Below are 15,174 nucleotides of genomic sequence, written 5' to 3' on the forward strand. Positions count from 1 at the left end.
ATTATGTACCTTGCTATGTCATAAGGATTGTTGAAGCACTCTAGACAATGGCAATATTATGAGTCTTTTTGCATGTAATGGTGAGTGAGTGTTGCATTTCAAAAGCAAAAGCATAGATTAGTGAGTGAGTGATTGAGTGGAACACAGTGTGCCTGCAGCAATGCTTTTACTTCAAATAGTGAAATAATCAAATGGTTAAAGCTCCATTTCTCTCAACAATGGCAATAAGAGACTTTTTCCATGCGATGCACCAATACTTCTACTGCATTCCTAGCTTATTTTGATTTTTTACTATTTTATTTAAAAGTACTTCTCCCAAGTAAATTAAAATGTTATTAATTAAGGGTTACAATATAGACGGAAATACATACATAATATATACAAGTAAAGATTGAACAATAATAAATAACAATATAATAATATTATTTTCTCATTCACTCAAATAGTTCTTTATCTATATTTTATGTCATATACTCATATATGTAACAAGTAAAAGTAAATAAGTTAACAAAATAGTAAAAAGAATATTATTAAACTTTTAAAAATAATTAGGGGAAGGTGAAAGAAAACTATAGTACAATAAAGAAGGCACCACTCAAACGAAAATGTAAGCTCAACTTAAACGAGTATTAACATGGTAGAGTTTTTATTAATATTTTTTTATTTATCATGGTAGAGTATTTATAGCATGGTGACTTTGAAATGTGACAATGGGTGGTGCTAAGTTGTTTTTATTTTCTTTTGCCTCTATAATTCACTATGTAGTCTACATTCATTATGTTATAGTGTGATTATAATTGATTACTTTTATTAATATTATGTTGGACTTTTACATTATTATCAATGTTGAGTCATTGGATTACTTTTGATTTTATTTTTTTAATTATAAAAAAAAAATTTAATTGAAAGTAAAATTATAGTTGAAATACCATATATATATATATATATAGAAAACGAACTGAACTACTAATGTGTTCGGATTCAAATTAACAAAATTTGAAAAAGCATTCATATATAGATGAAAAAAAGGATGTGTGAGTGGTAAAATGCATATAATTGAACATCATGCATATGAGTTTGGAATCGGCACACTTGCTTAATGCAAGATTAATTCCTTTAAATACTTTTTCAGGTATAGACATATACTTTGGCATATGATAACTTTTTTGTTGTGTGGCTCTATAATAGTATCAGCATTCTCCACCAATATTTGTACCTTGTATATATTACTAATTAGGATTCACAATTTACTTCACTTGCTTTCATTTTTCTGACACCATATATTTGTTCAAATGCACAGTGAAATGCACTATGCTTTCTCCTTTCTATAAATATATATATATTATATGATTAAAAAAAAATTAAGAATGGTTGTGCCATGAAATTACTAAGTATGGTTTTTATCTTGTTTATGGTTGTGTTAACTATCACCACACTCCTTTTTTTTTCATCCTTCTTATATCATTGTAATTGATTTGCTTTACTGAGTCACCAAGTCTAAAGTATTGTACTACTTCTTTTTGTGTATTCAACCACAAATTAGATAAAGTAAAAAAAGAATAGCTTCTTGGGTACGTAGCTAGAGATTAATTTCCTTTTCTTTTTGCTTATTCATTTGCTATTCAACCTTAAATTAGATTAAAGGAATCTTTCATTTAGATATACTATAATTTGAATGGTTCCAAATAATATATATCACCCAACAACAAAAAAGTAAAGAGTGGGCTAGCATAAAGAAAAGAGAAGGTTAAAATAGGAAGATGAATATATTCATATGTGTAATAACCTTTTACAATCTCCTTATACTTATTTGGCCTAAATAATTTACCAAGTACCAAATATGTTATATTTGATTATTACAAATGGTTCCAAACAAATACACTATCGTTCTTACTTATTTCTTTATGTGTGATATATAACCACTAACAAAATGGTAATTAATAAAAAGCAATACGTACATGCCTTTCACATTATATTATACCATCAACAACAAAGATAATACCACCAACACCAAAACCACGAAAAAGTATAGATCAATAACATGAATTAGAAAGCACAACTCTAACTTTATATGAAGGTAAAGGACTCTAATTTCATAAGATATATGTTTGTGTTTTCTTTTACTATTTCTATCCACAACCACTATCACGGCATTGCATTTCTTTTACTAATTACTAATTTGTGGGAATCTAATTAATAATTATATGCAAGTACACAACAAATTGGCATCTTTAATTTCTTCCAACAATACCATATGATTAACTCTCAGTCTCAGAAATCGCGACTAAAGAGTACAACAGAGGAACAATTAAAAACTTGAAACAAAAATGGAATTAAAATGGAGTGATTATGCTACAATGTTGGTGACTAGTGCATAATGCATATATAGGTTGGGTTTAATTTGATTTTGATTTTATGCAGAAATTAGTGAGTGAGTGATTGAGTGGAACACAATGTCCTTGCAACAATGCTTTTACTTCAATTAGTGTAATAATCAAAGTGTTAAAGCTTCATTTCTCTTAACAATGGCAATAAGAGACTTTTTGCATGCGATGCACCACTACCTCTACTGCAATCCTAACTTATTTTGAGTTTTTACTATTTTATTTTATTTAAAAATAAAAAACTAAGTAAACTAAAGTAAATAAAATGTTATTAAGGTTTACAATATAGATGAAAATATATACATACATAATACATATTATAAATCAAGAGTGAACAATAATAAATAATAATATAATAATGTTATTTTCTCATCCACTCAAACAGTTTTTTATTTAAGATTTATATGTCATATACTTTGAAATGTGCCAATGGGTGATCCTAGGTTGCTTTTGTTTTCTTTAGCCTCTATATTTAACTACAAAGTCTATGTTCATTATGTTATAATGTGATCATAATTGATTATTTCTATTAATATTATGTTGCCCTTTTACATTATTATCAATGTTGAATAATCGAATTACTTTTGACTTTTTTATTTAATTATAAAAAAAAAAATTAATTGAAAGTAAAATTGTAGTTGATGTACCATATATATATATAAAACGAATTGAACTAGTAATGTACACTTGCTTAATGTAAAGTTAATTCCTTTAAATACTTTTTCAGGTATAGACATATACTTTGCCATATGATAATTTTTTTTCTTGTGAATCTATAATAGTATTAGCATTCTCCACAATATTTATACTTTGTATATATTACTAATTAGGATTCAGCATTTACTTCACTTGCTTTCATTTTTCTGACACGATATATTTATCGAAATATACACTATGCTTTCTCCTTGAAAAAAAATTAAGAATGGTTGTGCTATGAAATTACTAAGTATGGTTTTTATCTTGTTTATGATCGTGTAAACTATCACCTCGCTCCTTTTTTCTTTCACCCTTCTTATATAGTTGTAATTGATTTGCTTTACTGAGTCACTAAGTCTAAAGTATTGTACTACTTCTTTTTGTGTATTCAACCACCAATTAGATAAAGTAAAAAAAGAATAGCTTCTTGTGTACGTAGCTAGAGATTAATTTCCTTTTCTTTTTGCTTATTCATTTGCTATTCAACCATAAATTAGATTAAAGGAATCTTTCATTTAGACATACTATAATTTGAATGGTTCCAAATAATGTATATCATTCAACAACGAAAAAGTAAAGAGTATTGGACTAGCATATAGAAACGAGAAGGTTAAAATAGGAACATGAATATATTCATGTGTGTGTGTAATAACCTATTACGATCTCTCATACTTATTTGGTCTATTACAAATATGTTATCTTTGTTTATTACAAATGGTTCCACACAAATACACTATCATTCTTACTTATTTCTTTCTTTATCATTTATGTGTGATATATAACCACTAACAAAATGGTAATTAATAAAAAAAAAACGTACCTTTCACATTATACTATATCATCAACAACAAAGATATACCACCAACACCAAAGCCACAAAAAATTATAGGCCAATAACATGAATTAAAAAGCACAAGTAATTAGGGGTAAGATAATAGGTGTAGACTATTCTCACAAATCCCTTTCTTTCATAAGTTAACCAAATTTCTTTGTTAGAATCCAATTAAGAGACACCAATGCATTTTAATTTGTTTGTTAGAAACAATGTTATATGAACAAGCTCAATGTTTATCTATTAGATTAGTAAGTAGTGAAACACCATATACGTGAAGAGAAGAGAAGGTTAAAATAGGAATCTTGATACCATCATATATTAATTAACATATACTTTTATTACCTTGGAGACTAAGAAACACATGCAAGCATGCATGGGTGGTTTCTAGGTTGCTAAAAATGTGTGTTCTAAAGAGAAAAAAAAAACAAAATAAGATAAAACAAAATAACATGAATTAAAAAGTACAAATAAAGAGCATGCAACAACATGAATTAAAAAACATGCACTAGTAAGTAATTATACTACACAACAATTCAACAAAGACTATTCTCACAAATCCCTTTCATTAGCAAGTTAATCAAATTTCTTTGTTGGTCTCCAATTATGAGTACCAATGCATTTTTTTTATAATAAATTGACAAACTAGCATGTAAAGTTTATTTTTATTTTTATTTTTTATCGTTGTACATAGAACTAAAATCTTTATTAGCTTTTTGTGGTCTGAGAGCCACCGCCATAATCTTCATACGTTACTCTTTTAGTTGAGGTTGGGTTTTTAATTGGGTTGGATAAATTAATGAATCACATTTAGTCTTTTTGTTTGATTGACCTAGTTAAACAACCGACAAAAAAAGTGTCAACTAAACTAAAGTTTGAATTAATTTAAAAAATAGAAATTTAATAAAAGCTTAATTGTAGTTTTGATCTCTTAATTTATTTCATTAATCCTTTGAATTGATCCCTATATTTTAAAATCCGACAATTTTGATTTATCTCTAAAAAATTTCAACTAAAAATGATGTGACATATTTTAAACGACATGACTTATGATACGATAATTTTGACTCACTAATACCCATAAAATTGAAATAAAACATTCCAAAAATTTTAGTTTCAACTTCAATAATGATTTATTTGTGTAATTAAATTAATAAATATGAATAATTAATCTATCAAGATAGTTCTAAATAATATAACTCATATGTCATGTCATTTAAAAGATGTTAAATCATCATTTTGTTAGTTAAAAAATCTGAAGGATAGAGCAAAATTGTCGCGTTAAACAATAGGGGGACCAATTCTAATAATTGATAAAAATAGATGGACTAAAACTGTAATATACCTTTTTATTTAATCTAGTATGACAGTCCAACTTGTCTCACCTCGTGATCCTCTAGTTTTTCTTTGTAGAAACAAGGCGGCCTGACTTAGGTATGTGAGTTCTATGCGGTGCATACTCTACAATTTATAGGATTTCTTTTTAGATTGCTTGCAAAATGGTTCGACATGTGGTTAATTTGATTGGATCCCATTTTACAGGACATATGTCTTTCTCGAGGTTGGAGTTTTAGATTCTTCAGACTGATTGGGTTCTTGGTCGACCCCGTGCGACTATCGTTCAAGTTTATTGGTTTCCAACTCTTCTTAGTTTGATAAAGTGTAATACTGATGGCGCGCCTATCAGAGGCACAACTCATGATGTTGGTGGCGAAAGGTATTTTCAAAAATAGCATTACAACTTTTATTGGTAGTTTTGAGATGAAGTTTATCATCACTATTACTTTTCATGTAGAGTTATTAGTTGATATGTTTTATAAGTAAAATTCTTATTCAAGAGGTTAGTTTCGCCTTTGGTTAGAAACAACTATTTGGTTGTAGTTGGCTCTTTAAAGAATCATGTGAAAAAACTATTTTTTTTTTCTTTAGAGATGTATGAATTATCAAGAAAACAATTGTTTGGATAAATTAGTAAATTATGAAATTACTACTTCTACTTTACTTCTATGGGATTATTTAATTTATTTGCGTTTATTAGGGGATACTTGTTCTATAATAGATTTTATTTTATTAATTAGTGATATAAATTTTGTTTTAGATCAATGACTTATTCAAATAAAAAATTTAATGAGGAAATCGATTAGTATTTTAAATGATTGTATTCTTTAGATTTGGTTTAGCTCCTAATATGTTTCCTTTTGTTTATGTTTTAATAATAACTTTAAGTAAGTGCAACAAATTTTTTTTAAGGGTTATGATATATTGTAAAAAAAGTTGAGATGATTTTTTTAACTGTTTGGTTCTTAGAGAAAAAAGTACTATTAATATGGAGTTCGACCGATATGTAAGTAAAGTCTAATCGATAATTATTCTAGTTAGAATTCAAATTCAAGTTCTTCTAAACAATTTGTCCTTTACTAAAATTTACTAACAACTTAAATGCAATTACTTAGATAATTAAGATAATATATTTTATAATTGTAAATTAAGTAGTTATAATATTATACACATATGCATAGACAAATAGTAGTAGGTGAAATTAATGTAGAATAAAAAATTATTCTTTATGAGTATTATTTTAAATTTGTGCTTTATAAAAAACTAAGATATTAAAAGTCAGTCAACGTAAAAATAGATAAAATGGTAAAAAGATATTAAGGTTAGAACATCATTAATGTCTAAATAATTCAATTTTGACATTTCAATTATTCTCCCTTGGTCTATAAATAAGTGCATATTACTTTAACATATATATTTCTCTATAAGATTTTTATAAAAAATAATTATTCTCTATAAAATATCTTGTTTTTCATTGTAAACCGAGTTTGGTTACTATGGAAATTTTGTCAAAGATATGCTGTATATATGTTTGTGTTATTTTTTGCTATTATAGGTTCTGTAGTTGGCCATGGACATGGTCTTCCACCTTGTTGTGAAATGTTAAGACCATGTGATCCGATTGTTTGTGATAGACCTCCATGTTACCTCCCTCTATCTAGTGATGTTAGTGATGTTAAACCCTAAAACTATGCAACTCTTCACGTATTGCTACACCAATCATTTGTATTTTAGAAATATCATCACATAGATATAATAATTGCATTAATAACATTGGTTTATAAATTATATTTCTATATTCTATTCGATTATAGTATTTTTTATAAGATATTTGAAGTAGTGTTTGATCTTATAACTTTTTTTTTTTTGTCTATTTTTATTCTCATTGTGTTAATTAAAAACTTTTAAGTATAAATCAAAATTTATTTTTCAGCTACTTCAACGGTTAATGTACCAAATACGTAAAAAATCGACTTGCTTATTAGCTATATATTATCTACAAAAAAATTTATTAGATATCAACTAACTTATCTATTATCGTCTATTTTTGCAATACAAAGCTCAAATATGTTGTAAAAAGAGTATTTACTACCAACTAATTTCTATTAACTTAATTTTATTTGTGTGATGACTAGAGGATGGGTAACCAATGGACGTTCGAGGTGTGATAACTTATAATAAATTCACGATTGCATTGAAATGCCCATGGGTGACGACTCTATATCTCTTCCCCCTTCTTAAACTTTGAAAAATAGTTGTGAGTCTAAGTATTTTTTACCAGAAAGCATATCCTATCCTGAAAATAAATTAAGGCTAATTGAAACTTCTTAAGAATTAATTGCCATTAATTCGACGCGCAAATTATCTAAAAACCCAATAAAACCAAGGTATTCGTTAATTAAGGACAGTAAAATAAATGAAAATAAAATGGATTCCAAATAACCAAATTAAATGTAAGCAAGCAAGATAAATTAATAGAAACCATATGACCAATATAACTTATTGCACAACCCAGTTATTAAAAACAAATGAGATTGGTTGTGTCCTTCACATGCGTGTGAAGGAGAGGATCCAATATGGAAGATGAATGATATATAGGTATGTGGGGGTTGTGTGGTCTATCTAATTGAATTTCGTTGTTGTGCCCCCAAGTTTTTTATTTTTCTCTTTTTGTGTATTTGTTTCCAATATTATATGTGGGATAAACAAAAAATTATGAGCCTCGTCGTAAATTATTGAACAAGATCGATGAAGATATATTTTTAAATTTTTTAACAAAAATATATAATTTATTTAATAATAATATGGAACAAAAAATTACAATATATATAAAATTGATGCGATATATATTGCAACTTAGACTTTCTATACTCGTTCATCAAAATAAACAATTGGACTCCTTCCTTGAAATTTACCATCATCCCAAATCAAAGAAGTCAACCCAATAGATTTTTTCAGTTTTTCATCTAAAGTGAGAGTATATGTCTTTTTTTTTCAGTTTTTAATATAAACAATTTTTTAAATAGTAGTAAGATAGTCACTCAAAAAATTATATTTTTAGAACTATCAATATCCTTGTAAATAATTATAAATACTTTTATATTAATTCTTTAAGACAATAAAGTATAGTTTTAAATACTTTTTTTTTTTATCTAACTTCAAAGTTTATCTAAAATCTAAATATTTTTATCTATCAAAGTAAAGTTGCATCTTTTTTAAGAACTATCAAAGTTGTATCTAAACACTATTCATTAATATACTATTGATGATAAAAAAAAGCGATAAATATGCATACTATTTTGAATTTTAAATGTAATAAAATTAAGTGAAATATTATTTTTTATTTTCCAACCGATTATAGATTTTTAATATAAAAAAATAGAAATGTAACCCGAGCTTTACAAGGGCAACTTTCTAGGTGTTTATAATAAAATATTTAATATTAAATAACAGATTTCTTTTTAAATATTAATTTCTAAGCATATTTTAAATATTAGTTTTAAAATATTGGTTAAAACTAAATATGTTAGTTGTGTTTAGACATTTCACATTCTAATTACATGTTATTAGTTCTGAATGAATAGCAACAGATGACCATGTCAGATAAAATGATTTGATATACGTTGTTGCACCAGACACATAAGGACATGACATTGATGTTTCTGATATAATATTGAACACCAGAATGGAATGTGTTAGTTAACTTAGATGCAGTTGAGAGCCCCTTCTACTATTGCATTATCAAATGCAGTAAGAATATTTGAATCCTAGCAGTTTCTTGACCAATACAATTTATACACAGCAATGTGTGCAGATGGAGTTCCACCTCTTGTTGTTCCTTCTGTTGGTCGTAGCATACTAGCCATTCTTACCGGGTTCCCAACTACAATTGATGTTGCATGTGTACCATGGCCATTAAATATCTTAGATATTCAATATCTTGTTCGCTCATATGCATTAAGGTTTACAATATAAATGAAAATACATGCATAATACATATGAGAAGTAAAGAATGAACAATAATAAATAATAATGTTATTTTCTCATCCACTCAAACGGTTCTTTATCTAACATTTATATGTCATATACTCATATATGTAACAAGTAAAAGTAAATAAGTTAACAAAATGGTAAAAAAAATAATATTATTAAACTTTTATAAATAATTAGAGGAAGGTGAAAGAAAAACAATAATAAAGAAGACACCACTCAAATGAACATGCAAGCTCAACTCAAACTACGAGTATTTACATGGTAGATATTTTATTGATATTTTTTTTTATCATGGGAGAGTTTTTATAGCATGGTGACTTTGAAATGTGACAATGAATAGTCTTAAGTTGCTTTTATTTTCTTTTGCCTCTATATTTAACTATGTAGTCTATGTTTATTATGTTGTAGCGTTATCATATAATTGAGTACTTCTATTAGTATTGTGTTGCACTTTTACATTATTATTAGTGTTCAGTCATTGAATTACTTTTGATTTTACTTTTTTTATAAAAAGAAATTCTTATTGAAAGTAATATTGTAGTTGAAGTACCATATATATATATATATATATAACGAACTGAACTAATAATATGTCCCGCTTCCAATCAACAAAATTTGAATAAGCATTCAAATATACATGAAGAAAAGAAGGACATGTGAGGGGTAAAATGCAAATATTCGAACATCATGCATTTGAGTTTGGAATCGATACACTTGCTTAATGTAAGGTTAATTCTTTTAAATACTTTTTCACATATAAGCATATACTTACTTCATCATATGAGAACTTTTCTTTCCCGTGAATCTATAATAGTATTATAATTCTCCACCAATATTTGTACTTTATATATATTACTAATTATGATTCACCATTTACTTCACTTGCCTTTATTTTTCTGATACAATATATTTGTCCAAATGCACAATGCAATTTGTGCTTTCTCCTTTTTGTAAAAATATGACATTAAAAAAATATGAATAACTAATTCATTTATATATGATTAACTTATATAACATACATTAATATGTGAATGCTAATTCATTTAAGGTGTGGGACCAAGCTAAATAATGCCTTAAATTAGTCTAAATTAAGTTAAATTATTCTCTCAAGTTTTAGTTTATTAATCATTGAGTGGTATGATATGTAGAAAATGTTCGTAATTGATATTAATGTTAAGAACGTGAGATCTCCAAAGTAGCATAGACATAATAATGAAACATTTTTATTCATAAGTTCTTTTATATTTATATATATGTACATACACACGAAACATTTTTAGTTTGATAGTGGGAGCTACTCTCAAACTTTAATTTTTAACTTTACTTTATAATTTGCTTTGATGCATATATGTATATCCAACTTTTCTTACTCTCTTCCAAATTTATAACCATCATTGTGAGAATTAAAGGAACTGAAAAAATTAAGTTAGCTACGTGTCTTGTACTTAATAAACTCCAAAAAAAAATTTCAAATTTTGAACATAACATCCTAAAAGATTTATTTGACTATGTTTGTCTATATGAAGAAAATGATGAAACATAAATTGATAAACGACAGTGCATGCCTCGGTTTATTGTTTCCATTAATAAGAGGTGCTCATTTGAGGTCTGAACTAAGTATAAAACACATAATTAAATTTGAAGATAATAAGAGGCTAAAATATTTATGACACAAGAGTTTATCTATTAAAAGAAATGGATGAAACAATGACACAAATCAATAATTAAACACACACGTTGACACAAACACCACATGTATACGACATCAACATCGATAGTTCAATATCTAATATTTGATAAAATAAATTAATTGAATGTATCGTGTTGTAGGTGTTGTTCGGCATACGACATCAATGACTACACGTGTCAAACACTAGAACTCACATTCAATCAGAAATATCAGTGCGACAGGAACTCTATGATATGTTAATTAAGTCATTTTCTATTTTATTTATATAAAAAAAAGTCACTTCTTTAATTTGTGTGGACAACTTTATAGGTAAATAAGAATGTTAGATTAAAATAAAGTATTTATAGAGGAAGAAAAAAAGAAGGGTGTAAGAGATGAGTGTGCATAAATAGCTTATAATGTCTCTCAATGATAAAGATTCTCTTCATTGTTAATATATCAAGGCATTTCTCTAATTAGTGTAAAGTGAGAATCTTAGCTTTAGTTGTTTTTCCTGTATATTTTATTTGATCTAAGAATTAATGTGTTTTGCAAGACTTGCATTGTAATATTGCAATAAAGCTTTTGAAGTGGATGTATCATACATGCATATTCAACTTGCATTTTTAGTAAGATGAGTAGGAAAATATGAACTTTGTGGTCCATTATGTATGTGCAAAGTAAAACTAATTGGTGACTTTTATTTTTACGATGACACAATATATTTAAATTTTCATACATCTATTTAGTATTTTATTTTGTCTATTTCTCTCTCTTTCTATCATATAATCAATATATCACATTATTTTTTTTTTTTCAAAGTTTAAACACTCAACAAATATTTTCAACATTTTTTGGATATTGATATCACATAATAAAAATTTATATACTAAATAAATTTGATACATATTTGGTTCAAATTTATCACACTAAATTATGAATTAAATTCATCAAATTTTTTATATGGGGGAGTGAGGGAGTATGTGTGAGGTTTTATCTACTTTTCTTAATAATTACCTCCAAAAAAGTTGGGTACTCATATGTTATACAAAAAATTAATTTAAATTTTAAATTTATTTAAAAAATGAATTGTAGATTACAAGATATTATTTATTTTTCTGTAGGAAAATTTTCTTGTACCTTTCATAAATCAAGAAATCTTCTGTAAACTTCAATGACACTGACCGTTTGATTCTAACTGTTTAGTTAAATAATTTAAAATAGTAGTTTCAAAAACTATATAATTAATATTAATTTTATACTTTTGAAAACTTAAAAAGCAAAATAGGTTAAAATGTTTTTCCTTCTCGGTAAGAAAAAGGTGGAAAATTGGGTGTTTTTACAGAAATTCTCACGTAGTGTTTTTGGCAATGGTGACACAACTTATCCCAAAACTTTAATTTAACTTTATAAATTATTATAATGTTAAGTTCTTAGCTTACAAATTGGTTTAATGAATAACCAAACTTTCCACACTTTGTCTCAATAAGAGCTACACCTTTTGTAAAATGGAGAAAGCTTATATCATTGTGGTGTTGCACTTTTTTCTTTTGTTTATTTGATAGTGGTGTGAAACTCTTTACTATTTTTGAAGATTACATTCCAAAAGATTTTATTTGCTAGTGTGTGTCTATAAAATGCAAGCGCTGAGTTTTATATTACCAACTTATTGTACTTTGTCCAAACTTGGTGGTGACCTTTTTTTTTTTTTTTTTTATAGTATTGTTTGTGAAATTGGTGTCAAGAGTCAATTTTTGTAAACGGTGACATGCAGATCAATTTTTGTGAAATTTTGTCAAACCCAACACAAATAATTTAAGGAACAACTAATCCTTAAAAATTATATATAGCACAATTCTATCTCATTAATATTTTGTGTATGCCCATCTTTTGACAACAAATTCGATATGTCTGCTTCAATTCAAAGTGGCGCCTACTTTAAAGAGATTGTGCTATTTCCCCATATGGTTTGACTCATGGTTTCCCCATGAGTTAACTTTAGGCACCCCAAATTATGAATTAAGTCAAATTTATATTAAGTCAAAATCATATTTAAGTTATTTTTATTCCAAGTAAATTATAATAAATTTATTGATAGATAAATATTTAAATCTATATATATTGCTAATTAATTTGTCTTGTAAAGGTTTAAATTAAAGATGATTTTGGAAGTCACCTCCTATTCAACAAAGAAAAAATACAAACTCTAAGCATGTGTTAGTTATTTGATAAGTGTCAAAAGACAAACTCTAAGCACGTGTTAGTTATTTGATAAGTGTCAGTTTTATTTATAAGACTTAAGCTAGAGGCACTTATTAACTTAATTTGGTGACAAACATATTGATTAGGTCTCAATTTTTATAATACTTATGTAATTTTGAGTATTTCATGGGAGACTGTGAAAATATATATTGTTTTGTGTTTTTAGAAAAACAATTGCTTTGAGTATGAACTGAGCTGATAAGTTGAGGCGATTTTGAAATTCAAGATCTTTCCTTAAATTTACTTTGATATTGACACTACGCAAAAAAACGCATTTTACAGCGCTTTTTTTAAGCCATTTACAGCGTTTTTTCAAAAAAATAAGCGCTGTGGAAACGAGCGCTGTAAATGATACAAAAGCGCTTTTAAAAAAGTGCTATAAAACATGTAAATACAACGCGCGCTTGTTATGCACATTTTACAGCGCTTCTCCACAAAAAGCGTTGTAATATGCACCCCATTATATGAGTTATGGGTGTGCATATTACAGTGCTTTCTCAAACAAGCGCTGTAATATGCCCAACCATAATTCATATATGGGTGGGCATATTATAGCGCTTTCTCACAAAAGCGCTGTAATATGCCCACCCATAACTCATATAATGGGGTGCATATTACAGCGCTTTCTCAAAAAAGCGTTGTAAAATGCCCACCCATAATTTCATATTATGGGTCTGCATTTTACAGCGCTTTTCTTGTACATTTTACAGCGCTTTCTTACGAAAGCGCTGTAAAATGTGCACCATTAAAGCGCTTTAGAACAACATTTTACAGCGCTTTTTAAAAAAAGCGCTGTAAAATGTGTGTTTTTTTTTTTTTAAACGCTGTAAGTTAATTATTTGAAATGAAAAGCGCTTTTTAGCTTTTTATGGCATTTTTTTTAAAAAGCGCTGTCTTTTATCTTTGTATCCAAAATTATTTTGATCCAAAATCACTTCATAATCAGTAGAACAGAACATATTATAGACAATCAGTAGAACAAAACATATTATAGACAATCAGTTCACACAATCAGTAGAACAGAAATCAGAACTCTGTAACTTTATTAACATATATGTAACTCTGTAATTTACAACCTAAGTAACTACATTCAGATACATATATACAACCTAATTTACAACCTAATTACCTACATTCAGATACGTATATATATATAACCTAATTTACAACCTAAACTACATTCAGATCCATATGCATGTTCATATATTGTGTCCTATGATCATTTACATATAATAACTAACAGAATATACATTATATGCACTAGCTACCATATAATATTCAGATCCCTTGCCCAGCAGCAAGCTATTTCCCAGAAAATCAAATAATTTTCATGTCAAGCACGTACTGACACCATTCTTCCTTTAATTCCATCAGATCTTCCTCAGAATATGATGGACTGGAATTGGCAAAGTACTGCAATATAAAAATTGAACATATTATATTAAGTTAGTATCAAATATATAGATAATTTATATATGAAAATCATATAATGCAAATACCGTACCGTTTCTGGGATAATAGTTTTATTCTTCTCAACAATCTCCTTCATGAATCTCAATATGTAGTACCCACAGTCGATGTTATTTGTTTGACGAGGGCACTTTATTGAGATCCATGTAATGTTATTAGACTTCTGCTTCGACACTTTAGCACCTCTTTGAGCTCGATAAACTTTTAAGGCACTATCGAATGAATAAATGTGATTATTAGAGCATGAATATTTATATATATATATATATATATATGTGTAAGAAATAAATGAATATTACTTACGTGTCGAGCATAGTCTTTATTCTGGGGTGATTGGTGTAATCGCCGTGCACGGGATAAATAGTATATCACTTCAGAGACCGCATTGATTGCAAATAGCACCCAATGTGCCCTACAACAACAAAAAATTGGTTAAGCAATTTTGTTTATAGACAACTAATAAATTAAGTTCTCATCAATTAAAAAAGATAAAATTAGGTACCCTGAATTATATGGTGCCAAGAACAATT

The sequence above is a fragment of the Cicer arietinum genome, chromosome 7, assembly GCF_000331145.2.
Source record: "Cicer arietinum cultivar CDC Frontier isolate Library 1 chromosome 7, Cicar.CDCFrontier_v2.0, whole genome shotgun sequence".
NCBI lineage: Eukaryota > Viridiplantae > Streptophyta > Magnoliopsida > Fabales > Fabaceae > Cicer > Cicer arietinum.